The sequence below is a fragment of the Leptosomus discolor genome, chromosome 3 (genome assembly GCF_034619465.1).
Source record: "Leptosomus discolor isolate bLepDis1 chromosome 3, bLepDis1.hap2, whole genome shotgun sequence".
Taxonomy (NCBI): domain Eukaryota; kingdom Metazoa; phylum Chordata; class Aves; order Leptosomiformes; family Leptosomidae; genus Leptosomus; species Leptosomus discolor.
This window is the reverse complement of record NC_141393.1, coordinates 84,990,858-85,011,924: the sequence shown is the minus strand read 5'-3', so window position 1 is coordinate 85,011,924 and position 21,067 is coordinate 84,990,858.

Below are 21,067 nucleotides of genomic sequence, written 5' to 3'. Positions count from 1 at the left end.
TAAAGGAAGGGACCAGGAGTTAGTTTGTTTTGTTAAGATTTCCCGTAATCTAAGGCACGGAGACCCAGAGGAACAGAAAGTCAGATGAACCGAGGGGAGCTTTGATCTGCGCGTCCTGTCCTTCGCGCTGACATGCGCTGCGTTGCAGGCTCGGCTTGTCTGAACTAGCTTACAAATCCTGCTGCTAAATTTCAGTGGACTAGGAAGGGCTGGGTTTGGAAAGCCTGTAAAGCAGAAATTGTATCTTACTGTGCTGTGTCTTTTCACTCCCCAAAATTAAACTATGAGATGTTTAATGGTAAGCAAGCGGAGAGAGCAAGAAGTTACAGGCTAAAATTCAGGTCTTAACAGCTGGAAACGTATTTTTGAAAAGCCAGAGATGTGCATTTCAGTTTCATCTGGACATCAGAGTTCTGCAAGGGGTGTCCAGACAGACCGGTTGGAGAGGAATTTCACGAATCACGGTGATAGTAGATTTATAGTAAAAACTGTAATTCCTTTTCTGATTCAAGGCCTACGGACACAGGAGAAATTGTGGACGACTCAGAAAAAAAACCCATAATCTCGCTATAAGAACGCAAATGCCTCCATCCCTCTTTGCTAGAAAAGCACATGATAACTTGCTTTTTAGTAGTCAGTGGTTCGACCTTACCAAGGGGACTGTGCCAATCACATCAGGATACCTTCCGCCTGGAATAGTGTTGCTGAACTACTCGCTCCACTCGCGGGAACAGGGGACAACATCGAAGGCAGCGCGTAGGTCTAATTGCCAAAGGGTTTTCACTGTGTCCGGCAATGGGTGAGGAGGGAGCACGTGAAGAAGAAAGACGTGGAAGAACAGAGCAAGGACAGAAGAAGGAAGGTTAGGTCAAGAGGAACTCTGGGTGATAAAAGGAGCTTCGATCAGATTTAGAAGGCAACAGGGAGACAGTGAAGAAGAGGGATTTAGGAATATCTTAATGAAATCTCAATACTGGGAGCAGTGGATTACTTTTGCATTAGACTACTTTAAAAACCGGCTAATGTGAGTGTCACTTAGAGGCTGAAGGCAGCAAGGTCGCAGTAGGCATGGATGTGGAGAAGGATGGACTTGACAAAGATTTTATTGGGAGGATGAAGAGGAAAGGGGAGATTTCTGAGGCATTTTGCCGATTAAACCAGGAGGATTTACTGATAATATCTATTGGCATATAGGGATAAGGAGTTAAACAAGTGGGGATGAGCAGGTGAACGCACGAGAAAGCAGACACTTCCAAATTCGTGCTGTCAAAATTTTCAAAATATGCTGAGAAAAAAAAATATTGAGGTGTCATAAAACTGAAGTATTATGGCTGCCTGTCTTTACAGGCAGGGAGGAGGGACATGCACAAACGTGCACACTCCTGGAAGACTGGAGAACACGTCTGAACTAAATAAAAAGGGTACAAGAACGTGGAATGTCAGTACTGCAGATTCCATCCCCGATCGCCTCGAAATAAAGAAGCATTAGAAATAAACTCTTTGTGGAAGCACTCCAAAAGACAGCCTCTCCATTCTTACACCAGGAAGCAAAGCCGTAATTTTATACTTACATGTGTTGCTCATTTTATACATGAGCTCATTTATCTTTGCAAGACTGAGTTAGGAGGGCATAAGTAAACGAATATACACAGGTTACCATGCCTGACTTCTCAAACCACACATTTTTGGTTACTGGTTGCTGTGATTACAATACCTGGTAGATATTGTATTGACTGTAGAATTCTCAAGTTGGTTTTTTTGCTGGTGAACTGATAGGAACACATCAGCCTGCTCTTAGAAATTACTGGATATTTTCCAGGCTTTGCATCATGAAGAAATGTATTTATTCACAGCGGTCTTGAAGGTAACTGAGATGCTGATTGTGCAGACAATGCTATGCAACTAACACCCACGGCTGATGAGGGAGGGAAGCTAACGTTTCCTAGAGCTCAGCCTTAGGTAGCTTTCAAAAGATAAATATAGATAAATATAGAGCAACTGCTTTCATTCCAGAAATTGCCTGCCGTACCCACAAAGGAGAAAAAACCGAACAGAGCTAGTATGAGGTGTGTTTCTTTTAAACGATCAGAAGCAGAATCTACTGGATTAAAGATATTGATTCCTCTGGTGCGGTCAAATCTGGGCTGCTAGCTGGCTATAACCCAAAGGGTCTCACCACATTTGCAGTGATATATATTACAGTGGGGAAAAATAAGTGTAGTATAGCAGGATATGTATTTCTTTCTCCAGTTACAAGTATGCCAGTGGATACTTAGCAAGAGCCAAGAGATGTCGTCTGATGGGCTGCCTACAAATGTATCTGCCATGGGTTGTGGACCCCACTTTCAGACCACTAGGGATCATCCTGAGAGGGGATGGTGAGAGTATGTATCACACTGAGAGATCCTGACTGTTCCAGGTCGGGTTTATCCCTATTCAGGCTCCTTGCTGTGGGGTTCCACGTACACTCAGCACCCTCAGACTCCGGTATCGAACCCATCAGCAGTGAGCTCCAATATAACCCACCCGGTGCGTGCAGAACAGCCACGTGTGCGTGCATGCACTCGCTCACACATTTATCTCCACCACACAAGCACATGTAAGTATCTGTTACTGAGCTGGGCTGATAAATATTTAATGCCAATAACAAAAGAGATTATCATGATCTTCCCTTTCAGCTTTTGCTTTTTTTGACAAACGACTCTTCACTTGACTCGCCAAGTTTGCTGCCAAGAGGAAAATGGGATGTAAACCAGACTGAGGATGCCCAAATGCCTTGGATAAGGATTTTTCTCTGACGCTTGCTGTTTTTTTTAAAATATCAAATCAATTTACTGGTTTCAAAACAAATCCTATCACTTCAAGAATTTAGACGGTCTTTATCCTACTGCAGAAATGTTTCATTTATTCTAGTCACTAGAGCAATTACAGGTTTTTTTCCTCTAGTCAATTAAAACTGGATACAATTGAAAATGCGCTTAAACATCGGATCAAAATAATGAGTTTCCATGGTTTGTTAAAATTATTTTCAAATAAAAAATCCAGGGAAAACACTTTTCGAACACAGACTAGTCTATCGTAGAGCAGCCTACCTCGGCGGACTCTAGCCCAAAAGTAGTGCTAGGATCTGTTTTACAACGGCCTCACCTCACCCTCCTGAGTGCCTCGTGAATCCTTATCATTTATGTGTGAGCATCAGACTCCATCTGAGCCCACAGGGCTGAACAGATCTCTCGGGATGATGTAGCTCTAGGCAATTCTGAAGCAGCAAACACACACAAACATACGCATGCACACATCCTACTAAATCTGCGCGGCTACGTCCATCTGAAAGAAACGGCACATTTCAGTGTTCAGAGCCAGTTTCGTTCTGCTCTTTGCTTTACCTCGGATGAAGTCATGGAATGAGGGAATTGAAAGCGAAGGCGATGCTTCTGAAAGCCAGACTAACTGCCCTGAAATTGGGCTCTGTTTCCGCACCCGCTGTAATACAGAAGAGATGTACAGACCGAGTCTGAAGATCCTCAGAGCTAAAAGGGATAAAGTAATTCAGTTCCCATGTCTGTTTACGTTCTCCCGGGACTGCTCGTGCTACGGCAGTTGAAAGGATAGTCACATCTCTGCAGGAGGGATACAGTGAACCCCACGAATAATTACACCGATGAAATGCCAGATTACCAGTTGCTTTTAATCCACACTCATTTTATACCACAGCATTAGAAGTGAAGGGCTCTTACAGTGCAGGGCTAACATGTCAACCACCAGACAACCAGACGAGCTCCTACAAGACCACAGTTACCTCTTCATTGTTTTACCTACATGGGAGAAGGTTCTGATACCTCTCGTTCGTCTATCACACAGTCCTAGACTAGAAGCAGCGGCGGTCACTGCCCTAACCTGTCCAGGCGTTTACCCTCACAACACTCCAGTCAGTATTCCAGCAGGCCAATATCCCATAAAGCCATCCTGGATTTTTTTTCTCCTCAGGTAGCACACTAAAAAATGGTTAAATTATGACACAGGCTTGGGTCCTTATTGAATTAACCTCCGTGTCTGTCGAGGAACGACTAGATCCCAAGCGAGGTCTTGGGATTTGGTCCTGCACTTCCCAGGAACCTTCAGCTGCTGTGGAGCTGTATCTTGCAGAGGTGCAGGCCCAAAGGGAGCAGAGGAGGAGCTGCGACCAGCTAGATGGGGCCACAGGGGTGGAGAGGACTGTGGCTGGACAAGGTATATGCAATGCTGGAATAGAAGATGCTCTTTTCCACCCTCTCAGTCCCTCGCCGTTCCAAGTGTCCTGGTTAGCAGCTCCTAAAAGCGCCGTCTGTCTGCTGCGTTTGTGCTCTGCCCCTCTTCTCGCTGTCCTGCCATGGCCGGAGCCCTCTTCCTCCTGGACCCATTCCTTCCTCACCACCTCCCCCACAGCTGCATCCCCTCCTCCTTTCTCCCAGTGACTCCTCAGGAATTTGTGCATTTCCTATCTGAGAACTCTTGCAGAAGGAAAAATGCCTGAGGACCCTGGTGGGGAAAAAAGTAATACTCAGAGGGGAAAATATTGGATGATTATTAGGACTTAGAGTGGAAAGTTCATCCTATGAACTGCCAAGAGTGCTATAAGCCAAAACAAAATACCTGCATTAAAAACATCAATTGTATCATCACTGACTTTTTTGCATTATCCCTTCTTAAGCAGAAGGTTCTCTGTGGTGTACGGGCCAAGAAACCAATTATTCTATAATATTTTTTCTTTGTGATATCAACTCCATCATTCAAGGTCTCAGGAACATGGTAGCTCACTAGGAAGTTGTAAAGTTTGGAGAAAAGTTGGCGGTAGCCCACAGAGCACAACTCGATGACAGCATGGACGATGCCTTGACAGAGAGAAGAGCAGAAGGAACGGGAGGGACAGGTCCTCAGGCAGCCCTGCTATTATCTGACCGCTCTTCTAGCGTCCCAGTCACTTGGCAAACCACGTTGTTCATGTGGACCGACTCCAGAAAGAGGTTCCTCTGGACCCTGGGACTACACAGGAGGGAGTTCGTGGCAGCTACAGAAAAGTTCAGGCTTTGTTGCTGCCTGGGAGAGTGACTTAGAGCCGCATTCTCACTCACTTCTTCATGCTAAAGGCTCATGGTCCTGGGGTGTTAGGGCACTGATGGCTCAGCTCTGGCCCATCCTGCTGAAAGAGTTTAAAACTGAAGCCTGTAGGATGCTGGTCTGACCCTCTGGAAGGGACCACCACTAAACAATTTATCCCAGTTGCTTCAGGGAAAAGCTTAGCATCTTAATTTAAACCTAATTACTCACTGCTAAACCTTCCTGTTTGCTCTCTAATGCTAGCTGCTGGATTGTGGCATGTCTTGAAGAAACTCAAAATGTGCCCATCACAGAGTTTCATATTATTTTGTATGATGCTGATGCTCTTTTGACTCTGAAAGTAAACTGTTTGTTTAACCTGCATCCTTCAGATCGCTTTTCACATGTGTCTGCCCTTTCCTCTGGAGTTGTTTATTTTGACTAAGTCCTTTCAGAATTGACTTTTAGCCTAAACTGGCATCATTCCATCCCCAATATGAGAAATTAATTATAAATAAATAATCTAGTGATTTTTTGCCCAGCTTGGACTCCTGCACAGAGGTTTAGAGGTCACTGTTTCTACCTTACATTAGCCCTGCTTATAGCTGAAGTAGGACTGAAGAGATCTTTCTGGCCTGGACTAACCCTTCCCCAGGAGTGGACTGCAGCCTTTTTCCCTTCCTCACCGCTGCCAGACAGTATGTCCATCCTAACCCAGAGAGGTTAGAGCTAATTCATGCCCCATCAATACATACAAGTAGTTCAAATGATTTCTTCCAATGTTCATTAACTTGTACTTGTCTCCACTGAACTTTATCTGGCGCCTTGCTATTCAGTCACTCAGGTTTTATTAGCTCCTCCTGAAATTCCTTACTTTGCCTCTTGGTTTATATTAAGTTAAATAATTGTGTATTGTCAGCAAATTTCAGCACCTTGTTATTCATCCCATTTCCCATATCATTAAATATGAGTGGTGAGCAAATAGCGGAGGAAATTATTCATGAATATTCATTTGAAGTTAAAAGCAAATTCCATTTTGACAGCATTCGTGACTAGTCCTTGCTCACTTTCTGCAAACAGTTGAGTGCTAAAGATTTACTAGTGCAAATGCATGCAGGAAATTCACATCTTGCTCCCATATACAACTAATCCCTCCAAACAAACCTCAACCTGCACGTTTCTAGGCAACTCTCACACCGCAGGGGTAGAGGGGATTTCTCTAGAGAGAGGCCGGAGTCCCAGAAGCTAAGTGTATGGTTTGGAAGAGCTCTCCCTTTCTCATGTGGAGACAAGCTGACACAAGACAAGTAAGGAGAGGACTGCATTCCTGACACATCCCCGTTGCCACCTGTATCCGTGCCCACCCAACGCTAAGCAAAGACTTGCCGTCGTGACCAGCCCTCCGTTGCCATCTGCACTGGCTCCTGACCAACCCCGTATTCCCAACTCATGGTTGTGCTCATGGGTGGGCCCTTCCATGCACCCTGGCGTTTGGTTCAGTCCCATCTGGTGGGCGAGTACGGGCTCCCAGCAGTTTGGCGGTACAGGTGCTAACGGGAATTGGTCAACGGAGCCATTCGCAGCTCCTGCTGAGAGGCTGCCGGCCCTGGCATCGCGGCTCCCCTCTGCAGCCGCGCAGCCAGGCGAAGCCCCGGGCGGGTAACCACACCGTGGAGCTGTCAGTTGTAAAAGTAACCTAGCTGTAAGGGTAACCTAGTTGTCAGTTGTGAGGGTAACCTAGTTGTCAGTTGTAAGGGTAACCTAGTTGTCAGTTGTAAGGGTAACCTAGCTGTAAGGGTAACCTAGTTGTCAGTTGTGAGGGTAACCTAGTTGTCAGTTGTAAGGGTAACCTAGCTGTAAGGGTAACCTAGTTGTCAGTTGTGAGGGTAACCTAGCTGTAAGGGTAACCTAGTTGTCAGTTGTGAGGGTAACCTAGTTGTCAGTTGTAAGGGTAACCTAGCTGCAAGGGTAACCTAGTTGTCAGTTGTGAGGGTAACCTAGCTGTAAGGGTAACCTAGTTGTCAGTTGTAAGGGTAACCTAGCTGTAAGGGTAACCTAGTTGTCAGTTGTGAGGGTAACCTAGCTGTAAGGGTAACCTAGTTGTCAGTTGTGAGGGTAACCTAGTTGTAAGGGTAACCTAGTTGTCAGTTGTGAGGGTAACCTAGCTGTAAGGGTAACCTAGTTGTCAGTTGTGAGGGTAACCTAGCTGCAAGGGTAACCTAGTTGTCAGTTGTGAGGGTAACCGCACTTTGCAGGACCTGCCGACAGCCATTTTGAGATGCCACCGTCCCCCTCACCAAGGCGGCTGCGATGGCGCTGCTTACATGAGGCACAGCTCCTTTTTAAACATCACCCTGTGCGTCTGTAAAACACCGTCGTGAGATACACCATAAATCAAGGTCAGGAAAGACCGAGGTATCTCACAGTGGCCGTTAAGACCCCATCCAGCCCGCTGCCACTTTGCGACGTGTTGCGCAGCAGCAGCCCCGGCCTGGATGGAGGTTATCGCTGACACGCACGCAGATGCTAGCAAGGGAAACCAGAGAAGGGAAGCCTGTGAAGGAGGCAGGGAGTTGGCAACGCTGTGACACAACGCGTGAGAAACATTGCTGTGGCAGAGAGACGGAATTGGTTTGACGTCTGTGTGCCAAGAAGAGGTTGAATGGAGGTAGCTGGTGAGCGGCTTAATTTGATTGCCCCCATCCTTTATTCTTCATGAAGTAGCACTGATTCCGTGTCAAGTGTGCACGAGGGACAAGAGCCGCCTCAGCAGATTCAGATCCACGCTCCACACGGAGCTCCACGGGAACACAATGTCAAAGGTCTCGCACACGTGCTCACCGAGGACCATTTGGCCTTTCGGGTGATTAGTCCGAATCGTTTTAAGGTCTGCTCTGCACATTAATGTAATGATGAAAACAGAATGGAATATAGTCTGCAATGCTCGAAAAGCAGCAAGAAACAGGTACTTGCCTCAGCCATACGCAGTTGGGTACGGGAACGCCCAGGCACGGCAGGCAGTCCCTGAAGAAATCCCTGCCTGCAAGCTGAAGTTGGTGGAAATTCTGCTTATGCAGGGCTAGAGGACTTGTTTATGAAGAGAACTGAAACGCAACGACTCCGTTCACGTACCGCTTGAACCGGTACACTGAAGTCTTCGCTTACTAATTCAGATGTTTTCTGATTAACTGTTTTAAATATTTTCAAATTACACTGCTGCTATAGGTATGCGGCACAGTCAGTGCTGCTTATGCCCTGCGGTACAGCTTTTCTCATAAGGCTGCAGGAAAGGAGACGTGCAGACATTCATATGCAACTTCCTTCACAGAAATGCCTGCATTTAAAGCGAAAGGAAATTAAAACGAGATTCCATTGTTTAGATGAGAAAGTGCAAAGGTTCATGACTAAATTAATGTAATTCTGATTTTGACCTTTAGACAAAGCAGTGAAGAGCTTTCCAGTAATGACATCACATTCACTTGGTGCCCATGCCTTAGTTTGCACTGTTTTAATTACTTAAAGACTAAAACATCTATAGATTTATAGTATACGCATGATCTACTATGGATGTTATAAACCTGGCACTCACAGCGGCTGCTTTAACCCACAGGATGACTTGCCGGACCTCGGCTGACAAAGCCCTTCCCTACAGCCTTACAGCCACGACCCTGGAAAGCCCCGGGCACACACAGGGGTGTGCCAGACGCTCCAGCGCGTTTCAGGGAACCGCAGGGGTGTGGAAGATGCACACGTACATTTGCTGTTCTGTATCTCACGTTGTTTGCCAATCTCCGTTCTTTAAAATTCTCCCCTAGGTATCTTGAATTATCTTTTATTTCAGTATTTTCAAAGCCTCCCTATCAAGAAGAGGGTTTCCTTGGAGATTCTGAGAAGATTTTGAGCTCACTGAAGTCAAGGGAACTATGCTGCTTTATGCAAGCTGAGGATCTAGTTTGATAGTCTCATCTTTGTGAATACAGAGCAGAATGAATTTATTCAAACTTATGAATGCCACATGAATAACTTTGTTTGAACAATTCTGTTGTATCCCCTCTGCATTTACAGTGTAATTTAGCAGGCTGAAATTAATTTTTCTTCCCTGATTATGTTTTCTACAGACACTGGAAAGGTTGATGAGTACAATATAGTTTTAAATGATGTGCCCTGTTTATGCTTTTTTCTTTATGGTCCATTACTGTAGGATTTGAGTGGAACCATATGATTATAGTCTTAGGTTGTCATGCAAATGGACTCATTTTGTTCCATTTCCCATTCCCCTTACCGTCCTTGTCAATGCGATGGATAAATCTTGCTCTGTGTTCTGTTCCTCATAGACTTGCAAGGCTGTCATCAGAGTGGATTAATCTTCTGCCTGTGTTATCACAAAATTCCCTGTCCTAACAATGACTTATCACTGAATTTAAAGCCTGATATACTTTATACTCAATCTGTAGACTTAGTCTTGCAACAAAAATTGTAATGAGAGCTAAAAATGGTACAAAACTAATCCATTCTTATCACAGTCTTTGAATTGTAATTTCATGGATTTCCTTGAATACAGCATTTTACTGAACAATACCAAAAGAGAACATGGTAGAATAACGTACTTAGAATTTCAATTTTAAATGTCACCTAAAGTAAACTTCCAAATTGTTTAATTAAGTTACCATAACATTAGAGGTTATTGCCAGCACAACTGCTGCACAAGCAGTTCCTTCGATAAAAGCCAGGATGTGGACAAACTATTACTCAACAGCATATAAAAACACAATTAAAAATAACGATAATGGTGTGGCTTGAATGTAGAATAATACAAATTTTAGCGCTACTGCTTCCACATCTAATCCCTTAACTCTCCCCTTCTCTTCCCTCAGCCATTGCACGGTTTTTAAACTGACGTGTGGTGGGTATGCATGCTTGTAATTTGTTCTTGTCTCAGGGCTCTCATACGGGTCCACATTATAACAAAAAGATGTTTTAAGCATTTCTTAAAAATATATATTTATGTCTGTGCTCAAGATGCTAGAAGAAATAAGAAATGTTTAATATTTCTTGCTCTCTGATGTAAGGTATAAAAGGCCAAAAGAAGCTGATTTAAGCCACTCTGGGTAAAAATAAGATCTTCTAAACTTTAAGCTATCTTAATATTTGATTAGCATAGTAGGCTTGTCTACATGGGGATTTTAAAATGAGGACGAGAAGTCAGTGCTGGACTAGTAAACGGAAGCAAGGGCTTCCACACCACTTCCTAAAGCTGATTTACAGAAATTCCCACGTTAACCATTTCATTTGCAGATTCTGTTTGTTTGACTTCAGAGTTGGCAATTTTGGCAAGGAACCCAGTGCAAACTCTTGCATGTCAGCTCTGCGATTTTTCTCACCGCGCTTTAGGAGATGCCTCCTAGAACTGGCAGGAGGTCTGAGACTTGCTGTGTTAAAACTGCCACGATGCTTCTCCCATAACTCAGCTGTGTTTTGCCAGCTCCATTTCCAAACTGCCATGAGAGCAGCCTGGAAGACACACTGCTCACTTACAGCAGCCTTTAATATAAACAGGATAATGTCTTGGATTGGCACTCACACAGTCAGACGGATTTGGCTTTGTAGCTTTGGAGGAGTAGCATTATGGTTTCAGGAGCAGGAAATCTGGAGGATGAAGTAAAAAGCCGTGTGTGGCTTGGTTGTTTTTGTTGTGGGTTTTTTTTTTTTTCCCCCCTTGGAGGCATTTCTCTGCAAATGCTTTCACACAGCGCAGCACTGCTGCTTTTCTTGGGGAGCTCTGAATGCCTGCGAGGATGCAATCCTGGGAGGAAAGGCAGTGCTGAAGAATTTTATGCTGGTGAAGGCGATGAGCCTACTAAGTTGTTTGGTGCTCGTTTGAAGTGACAGAATATCCTTGTGAAAACCCTTTTTCTCCCCAAAATTTAAAGCAGTGGGATACCCTTGTTGCCTACAATACCAAAGAAGGGAAAACCTGAAAGGCAGCAGCCGCAAGCAGGGAATGTGCCGGGTTGTTTGGGTGTTCCCTACAGGCATTAAGCAAATTCAGCTAGACCACTGGCTGCCTCAGAAAGGGGAGAGGACCTGGGCAGAAGGACAAGTCTAAGGGTAAACCTGTCCTGAAACGAGCGTGCCGAAAACAAACCGCCTGCTTTGCCATGAGCTGTCCTTCGCGACACCCAGGCGCCTCACTTCGCACCGGCAGTTCACAGAACGGTTTAAAAGCTACCGATGTTTCCTCGGAAGGGTTCCTAGCTCAGACGTCGGCCCGTCAGCGCCCACGTCGGTCTGTCCCGCTTTGAGGACGCCACACGGCGGGTCAGCCCTGATGCTCCCTCTGCACTAGAGCACTGACGCTCAGCTCGGTCCTGGGAGCCTGCCTCCGGCCCTGGCCCTCGCTGCCTCCACAGCACAGGCTTGGAAGTGGCTGTGCGCGACGAGCTGCCAGGTCGTGTAACTAAACAGAAACGTCTCCTCCCGGTCAGACCTCAGCACGTGTGTAGGAAGGCTGGGGATTTTCCCTTCACGGTATCTCGGGAGCCCGTCACCTTCTCTTGGGTGCCTGGCGGGTTACAGCGACCTGCGAGCAACGCTCCGGTGTGCTGGCAAACACCGTGCGCGAGAACAGTTTGCCAAAGTGCTCCCTGTTGGCCGTGAAAACGGGCCGGCGTTGGGAGCACGGAGCGAGGCTGGGTCCTGCCCTCTCTCAGTCACCATCACAGAGCGTTTTTCCTTGGACTTGGCACTGGGACTAGGAGCAGGAATTACCATCTCGGTTTCATTTACTCCAACAACATCTTGTAGACGTTTGCTTTTGTGACACTCCTCCAGATGGGACCGAGCAGGCAGCTCTTTGAGTCCCAGAGCTCTACAGATGTCCAGATGGAAGACTGGGGAGCGCAGCCATCAGTGTGTAATTGGGTAAGTGATAGACCTGCTGCAAAGCAGCATTACCTCAGCCTTAAGGAGGATTAATTACAAAAGACCTGTGATGCCGATTAATTCTCTTTAAAAAGTTGTGTGCGGATTCAAGGCACTTTAAGTCAAAGCAGCTGTAGTTAATTCAACATAGTGTGCCTACGTAAATAAGCAAGTGTTGCAAGATATTAAGCACTTGATATATCACACGACTGGAAGTATCCGAGTAATTTTTTTGCAAGTGTGTTCTGTAAACAGGAAGGGACCGATCCTCCCTGCCACCAGGGACGGTCTTCCTAAAGCAGACTGCAACCTCTAGTATTGTCTCACATACAGCACCCAGCGCTGAATACTGAATGCGAAGTTTGATCCCAAAGTGCTGATAAAATACAGCTGATTTCCCAGCTTAGGCTGACAAGATTTGTTCATGCTTAAAAAAAAATCACACCTCAAGTGACAAGCCCTCAAGATTTCAAAGGAAGCCTAAGAGAGTTTTGTTCAATCAGAAGGTAACAGAGATGCTCTTCCTGACACATCGCTGCGGTCTCGGTGGAATAAGACAGACACGGAGGAGGGCGAGATACTACCGATCAGGTTAACAGGGAAACTTTCTTCGCGAGCGCTAATTGGAATGCAAATCTTTGTACCATAAAAAACCTGAGCTATGAATAGAGCTCGGGATTTTAATTGATTAAATCTGTCGGTTCCTAAAAAAGCAGGAGGTACGTGCTCTGACATACTCGACTCTCAACAGGTTTATTAATAGGTGCTCCAGCTTCCTTAGAGATGGGGGTATAGCACACCGTGTGCTTCTACACCGAGGGGGGGTCCTGGGAAAGGCCCACCAGAAAGGGTGTGCTCTGCCGGGGGAGCGGGGAGGCGCCGGCACCGCCGCCACCAGGTCAGCTGCGGAGGCACCAGAGGCGTTACAGCCACGAGAGCTGGGGCTGGAGCGGCTCAGCGCCTCACAGAGGTTCGCCACCGTCCCATGGCAGGAATCACAACACAACGTACGATACGTACCCTCGTGAAATACCAGCAAATCAAAGAGAATGGGGGGGAAAAAAGCGCACTACCTTCGCTGGTTTAAGGTCGTTGCCATAAAAGTTGTAGCACCAATATGCTGATATTTTTTTCCAAATTCTCTGCTCTTCTTGGCTAACCAATTTCTGTCTCGTGTGCCGAGCGATGCCCTGGCCGTGGGGCGGTAGGACAGGGTGTCGGGGGTGTGTCTGCCCGGAGACCGCTGGCCCGTCGGCACAGCGCTTGCCGGCGCGCAACCAGACCGCTGCGCCCGCAGCTGCTTCCTCAGCAGAACCTGGGCTCGTCTCAGAGATCATCCAGCCAGGAAGCCACTCTGGAGATGTTCACTTTCACCCTGTGAATCCTCTCCCTTATTTCCTCAGAGTGAATCATATTTTCCTCAAATCCTGGACCAACATTTATCAGAGCATGAATAGGAACTGCTCAAAATTACTGTAATTAACAGAAAGCCTGTAAAATCCCGACCTATCCAAGGGCAAGTAGCAAATCCTGCAACGAAGTGTCATTAAAAATTATGGTACAAATTAAAGCTGAACTAGAACGCATTTGTCAATCTTCCCACCAAGCCACAACTAAAAAAAAAAAAAAAATTTAAAAAAAATTTTAAAAAAAGACTTCATGATCCTGTAATCCAAAATTACAAAACTCAGGTATATAGCACGGTGTGCGGCATCGTGCTGTTTCATTAACATGACTGCTATGTGACTTGTGTTTTATTACTGGAATAATATTTAATAGATTATGCTTGCATTTTGTGCTGCATACCTGGTCTCACATTATAGCTCAGAGATTTATTCTTTAAAGAAGGGAATATGAAAAGAGGAAATAAAAAGGGTAAATCAATAGGCTTATGTTTCTACTCCGTGTACAATCACATGAAGCTTTTCTGATTTTCCAACAACTCCAAAAAGCCTGAAACAGTTCCAAAAAACCTGAGTCAAAATGAGAATGCATGGACTGCCTGAAAACATAACATATCCTTTTAAAAATTAAAGTAGTAAAGAAAAAAATCATCAGATAGAAAAATCCTTTCAATTTAAAACACTGAAACATCAAGATATTGAATCAGAGCAAAGCATTTTGACTTCTGTTTCAGTTTTTGTTTAAATTTCCATCCATCTCTTCCTGACATAAACGATTCAGAGAAATTGAAATGGAACCAAGGAAAAAATTAATTGCCACCCAACTAGAGTTTTCCAACAAAACCTGACCTACCTCTAGCTTTCTCCCGACACTTGGCAAGGAGATGAATTTAGTTACGAATTTTGCAAGTTTATTTATTTATTTTTTTCCCTAGAAAAACCAACCACAATTGGGGAAGAAGTGGCAGCATAAATACATCTGGCAGCTCACGGAGAGACAACGTGCTGCCCCTGCCCCTGCCGGCACGGATCTACCCGCGCAGAGCCCTCTCTGGAGGGGGCGAACGGTTACCTTTGGGGAGACGGAGGGAAAAGCCACCGACTGGTCACCCTGCCGGTGGGAAGGTGTGGGCAACGCCGTGGGGACCCACGTCCAAGGCTGGGGCGCCCGAGGGCGGGTGAGGAGGGTGGCCCCAGCCCCCGTTCCACCGCCAACGCGACCGCGGCAACACCGAAGCTGCGACCGGCCACGCACCCGCCGCCCACCGCCGACCTCCCGCCAACGAGCCCCTCGTGGCCGGGGACACGCGTCCCGCGGGCAGGGGCCGGGCGGCCCGCCTGGGGGGCCCCATCCCCATCGGGGACGGGCAAAGCCGGAACGTGCCCCTGCTCAGGGGAACCCGGGCCTGCTGCCGGTCCAAGGGCCGCGGCAGGCGGTGTCAGGGCGCGGAGCGCTGCAGTGGCGGAGCAGGGAGGATAAATATTGCCATTTAATTAACGCGGTACAATATGTTTCCCGTTCAAGCTGACACAACCGTCTATATTTCAAGCGGCAGGTTGACACAGCAATGGCTGGAAACGAGCAGATTTACTGCAAACACCACCATAAATAAACTTCCCCAAACCAACACCGGTAACACAAACAAACGATTATGTCTGCGGTCTGAAACGCGGCGAGAAGCAAAACGGCGGCAGGTGTGACACCTGATAGCTAAATTGAAATTTATAGAATGCATATGGCAGAATTTCATTTTTCTTTTTCGTTTAGTGATCAAAAACTAGATGACAGACAGTGCAAAACGAAAACAGATGAAATGAATTTCCGCATGGATCCTGCCAAGTTTCATTTTCTCCAGAAGTTCTTGGAAAGCCCAGAACCTATTCCCACGTGCACAGCCAGAATTTGCAGATTCTGCGCTTTACCTCTTCATCCTGCTCTCTGACAGCTTGCCAGGTCTGGGGCGCTGCGGAGCGACTGCGAAGACAAGTCTGTTTATTGTGGTACCAAGATCCTTCTGTCAGACTGGATAGCCTCATTTTTATATGGAGTATAAATAAAATATACTAATACATAAATATATGCATATGGACACACACTCATTAGTTATAAAACTTTTCAAAGTTGCAGTCATTATAATGCTTTCTCTGATGAAAGCAGAAAGACTGGATAATAAATGAAGTGTAATGGAAATTTGATATGAGTTTTTAAATGTGTGCTGAGGTAAAAGGTGAACCTAGTTAACTAAGCAACAGATCCTTTTACTCGTCTGATATGAAACAAAATTCTCTGTGGAATAAGTTTCAGACAGGCATGGAGAATTTATTTTTAATCAGCTTTAAAATACAGGCTATAATAAGCGTGCCCTTAGGCAGTTATACTGTGCACGCCATCATAAAAAAGACCAAAAAAAAAGCTTACAATGGGCCTTAAGAAAAATGGCCAACTGGATACTAGTGGTTTTAATCCGTGGTTGTCTTTGCCCCTGCTGAGGGTTCCTGTATCATCTCTTCATCAGGAGAGTTCGGCAATGCCGCTCAGCGGGCGCTGCACGTTGGGACCCACAAAAATCAATACAGGGAATATGAAGGCAATTTTTAAAAGCCAACGTGTGGAACATTAAAAATCCGTGCAGCATAAACCACGTATAATCTTACCGACTCCACGGCTCAGGTGGATCAAGCACAGCAGAAATTGTGGTATATTGTGCACTAAAGTGAAATAACCTTTAAGGCTGGAGATTGATTCTTTTGGGAAAGTTTTTACAATATGGTATATTAAGCACTTCAGATAAAAATAACGTGTCATCTCATAACAGGGAAATACGCTTTCGAAAGCAAACAAGCGGGCAGCGATCTTACGGGCTAAATGAAGGGAATTGAGTTTACGGGGGAAAAGTTCAGATTTTATGCCTTTGGTACAAAGTACAAGAAAATGATCAGATAGTTTTCTCTTCAGAGCAAAACGTAATTCAATTCCGGCTTTGTAATTAGGAAGTACTAGTCAGAAAAATGTTTAGCGTTTTTTTGAAGACAACACAATTCATACAGCATTAAAATTATTTTGGTTAGGCTTTGTATACCTCTTAAACAGCTCATGAGCCCCAGTGCTAGAAAAAAAAATTGCCTTTGACAGAGTTTTCATGCACTGAAGTTACCCCACTAAAATCAAGGTGACCATTTTGGGGGGAAATTAAGCAAAACACATAAGCACGCTAAAATCTACCTCAGGAAGATGAAAGACGGGGAGAATTGCTGCCTTGGCTGGGGAGCTGGGAACCCTAACGACAGGGAGATGAGGGGGCACGCCAAGGTTATGCAGAACGTCTTTGTCAAGGCAGGATCTAAACACACATCTCGGGAGTCCTAGAGGGCACAATATCGTCTCATTTTGCATCCAAGCACTCTGTCTAACTCAGTGCAATCTTCCAAAACAATTATACCCTACAGCGTGTGCACAATATCCTTGAAAAGAATTAACACGTATTTTGTATACAATTCCTAGCACAATTATCCTCCTAGCACACTGGCGTGAAATCAATAATAAATAAAGAGGGAGGTAAAAGGAACCAGCAAGATGCAGGAAACATTAAAAATGGAAAATCTCCACCAAACCCCCATCAGAGAATTAAAGCAGCCACTCCTGTGCTCAGCCCTACCAGCCTGTCCCTGTGCTGCCTGCCTGGATTAACAGGGCAAAAGCAGCAAAATGTAAGTCTGCTTGGAAATGATCTCAGCTTCTGTGCAAATACATACACGGCGCCTCCGAAGAGATGTACTCCGTGAGTTTGTCATAGGAATAATATATTTCATGGTTCCTTTCTTAATTATTTCACTGAGACCTATGAAGGTCCCCTGTTAAAACTTTTGCTCTGATGTGAAGTCACACTTTTCATTATTTACATTTTAGTGTCGTGGATTCTGTATTTGAAGAATTTCAACTAAAACATTAAAACCCTTCTTCTTCAGAACAGAAGCGTGTTAACTACAGAATAGATTTGCATAAGACTTCTTAAGAGAGAGAGCGCGACTAAAAATACCCCTAACACACCTGAAATACATGCTAGCAGTCAAGAACTGAAGGAGGAAAATGAGATGCTTAAAAATATAATGAACTCCTGCGTGTGTAGTAAGAAAGGAAAAGGAAAAGAAGAGAATTTTCAAAAATGTCCAGGGGAAAGAAAAACAAAAGACTAAGTAAGACTTCTGAATAACAGCGAAGGAGAAACAATCACCAGGGACATAGGCATGGCAGCACTCCTGTGTAAATACTCCTCTTCATCCTTTTAACAGGAAAGAATCAGAAGCAGAGACGTATTGGGAGCAAAATCCAAGAAACCAGAGGGAAAATGTAAAACTAACCTTCAGTAAAGAGAATGTAAACATATACTTAAGAAAAGTCAACCAAAGACAACTTCAGGATCTGAAGGGTTTTGTTCCCTGGGGGCAAGGAACTGGTGGAGGTGTTAGCAGGGGGCATCTGACAGGCTTTGCAGACCAGGCTCCACCACCCAGCTGTTGAACAGAACGTAGCGCTGCAGCCTAAGCTGGGAGGAAAAGATGAGTGACCGGGACGTGTAAACTTTTAACCTGGCTTTTGTTCCAGGTGAAGAACTTGAAAGGATCACAGAGGAATTAATTTATGAGAACTGATGGAGTGGAAAGCATCTCAGCAGCGTCGACCTGGGTTTACTGAAGTCAGGCTAACACCACTGATCGACTTTTTCCACATACTAAATTGGGCAAAAAAGGATGAGGTAGAATTAATCTGGACTTCAGCAAGATGTTTTGATCTAGTTGCAATCAGAAGAGCCACTGAGATAATAGAGATGAATTGCTGGCTCAAGATGACGGTGTGGTGGATGGTGATTAGTTTTCAGATTGAGTATTATTGGGCTGAGTCACGGTTCAGCTCAGCCAGCACGGCACTACAAAATCCATAATGATTTTAAGGCAGTGATTAATTTGGTCTTGATCAAATCTGCTGCTGGAATTGGGAGCAGCAATAAATAACCATTTCCTTGGAGCTGATGTTCTATACACTGAATGCATTTGAGGAGGATTCTGGCCCCTGATGGAGCAGCAGTTATGTCAAGGCATTGAAGAGGTGGTGAGTCACGATTTATAAATCCATTTTTAAAGTGTTATTTAGGAAATTATTACAAAGATAGCGATGGGGCAAAAGCAGTGGATAAAGTAGGAGAAGAATACACATAAAGAGGCCACTGAAAAGCCAGTTTTCTCCCGAGATGAATACACGAGGACGTAAGTTATGCTTCTTGCACAGTAACGTGTACCTGTGCGAGGCGAGGACAAAACGCCGCCAAGCAGCGGCTGCAGTTCCTCACCACTTTCAGGAGCGTGACAGACTGCTCCTGAAACCGAGTGGGAGAATTCAGGTCAGCCACATTCCTGATCCAGAAAGAAGCTTCAAAGCAATTCTAAATTGCCTCAGTCGTATTTACACTACCACAAACTCTGCATTTTATGTCCAAGTGGACTTTTCTGTAAATGACACCACACAGGGAGAAGCGGTTCTCGAACTGGAAACTGAACATGAAACGCGGATTCCCCCAGTCGGGATGGAATCGAGCCTTCCTTCTCCTCAACAGCCCACAAAAGCTCTACTTTGCCTGCCAATAACACCATCCCACGTAGCCCCATCCATTACCCTCCATCACAATGCCCACGCTGGGATTCAGAGAAGATCAAAGTGTCTCGTGACTTGGAGAGCCAAAGAATTACCTGGCGCTTGTGTCGGGGGAAGGTTCAACAGTGCCTCTCGCAATACCCTGACGTTGTCACTGCTGGGGCGGGTTTCAGATGCTTCTCCTCAGGTAGGGAACAGCCTTCTGGCCTCTTATCTTATTGCTTCCCACGTCGGTCACCTTTCTGGGGTGCAGGGTACTCCCAGAGGAGCAGGTAACAGCCCACAGGAGACACCGAGCACCGTACGAACGCCCTGAACCAGCCCTGCTTTCTCACACCTGGGGTCCGAGGCGGGGAGAAGCCCTATCAAAACCAGAAGTGCTGGCAGCAGGAGTCATCCTGATTTGCCTCAATACGCTCATTCAGAAATCAATCACTCTGGTTCCAGTCCAGATCTGCCATGGCAGGAATACGAGTTTTTGTTGCCTGATGTTGTCTTGATTTTTCGTCTGCATATACACAATTTTGTATTCCCATCCCTCTAACAGGATGCGGTTTTAGTTTTTTTCCATTCTCCTCTGCCTGGCAGGAAACCACATCAACCTCTCTGTATTTAGTGTAAAAAGAGATTAAAGAGTGAAGACTGTGGCTTTGGCCAAAATTTTGCCGTGACTTACATTCTCAGAGATTGCTACTTGACAGTAGGTACCATTTCCAGAGTATTTCTCCCTGCTTTTTTAGTGTCTTTTCTCCAGGAAAATGAAGAACAACATTTTCTTTTGGAGTGCCTGCCATCCTGACAACAAATGAAAGAAAGAAACCAAGCTGGCTTTATTTTAGCAAATTAGCCATATGCCTGACATCAGCGGGAGATGTGCCCCGTTGAGAGAAAAAAAATAGCCCTTGATTTTATGGAGATCTTTGCCAGAACATAGGTTTGGCTTCTGATCCGCACACAGAACCTTACTGATGCTTACAGGTTTGTCCAAACTTTTCCTCTATGCTCATGCTGATAAAGACCAAAGCAGATGAGAAAAAGAAGAAACATTGCTTTAGCCTGACCTCCATAGAAGGGATCTCTAACATAATAGGATATAAATGGAATAACATAATATAAACATCATATTCCAAGATTAATGTCCAAAACATGGTGATGTTCCACATTTCTTGTGAAAGACAGAAACATCTCCTTTCCCTCCCCGTTAGAACAGACAATCCAAAGATTCTGAAACATTCGTGCACTTGTGCATGTTCAACTTCTACTGCTAAGAGTAATCAACCCTTTCCACTGGCCTCATCACATATTAAAGTTGAGTACAAGACGAAAGAATTCACAAGGCCAGTAACATGAGTCAGGGTTTACACGGAGAGAACGGAGGTCCAGAGGGATTAAATGAGTTGCCAGGAAGTGACTATACATCAGAAGTAAAATTGAATTCAGACCTCTGAGACCCAGTCATCCAAGTAAATCATAAGAGCATATTTCCTCTATGTAATCATTAGATAAAAAGTGAGATTGAAGAAAAACTTAACTTCAATTTGTCTGGAAACATTTTTGCCTCCATTTTTGGGCCAGATTTCAAAAGTAGTTAACTTTTCCCTGTACCTAGATCTATCAAGTTCAGAAGGCCAGATGGCCATGGAAAGTGCCAATTGGAAGACTGTGATTTTCTGCTTGCTTGTTGTTTTGGTTTCTTCTCCCCTAAAAATAATTCCCAAAATAAAGCTGAAGTATCTGTTGTTTATATTTCCAGTAGACAACAGTTTGAACTACGCACACCTGTTTCTACCGAGTTGGAATCACAGTGTAACTACGATTTTATTACCATATCTTTTGTTCTCTGTGTTTCTATTTCAAGGGGTTGATCAAAATTAATGTGGTCTCTCTACCCAATGGCATTTATTTTGGTTATAAGATTAGAAATGTAAATTTGCAATAAAAGAAGAAAATAGGAAGCTGTTTTTAATGAATATTTTACACATGACTAATTAACAGAATCCCCTACAGGAATTTGGAAGTA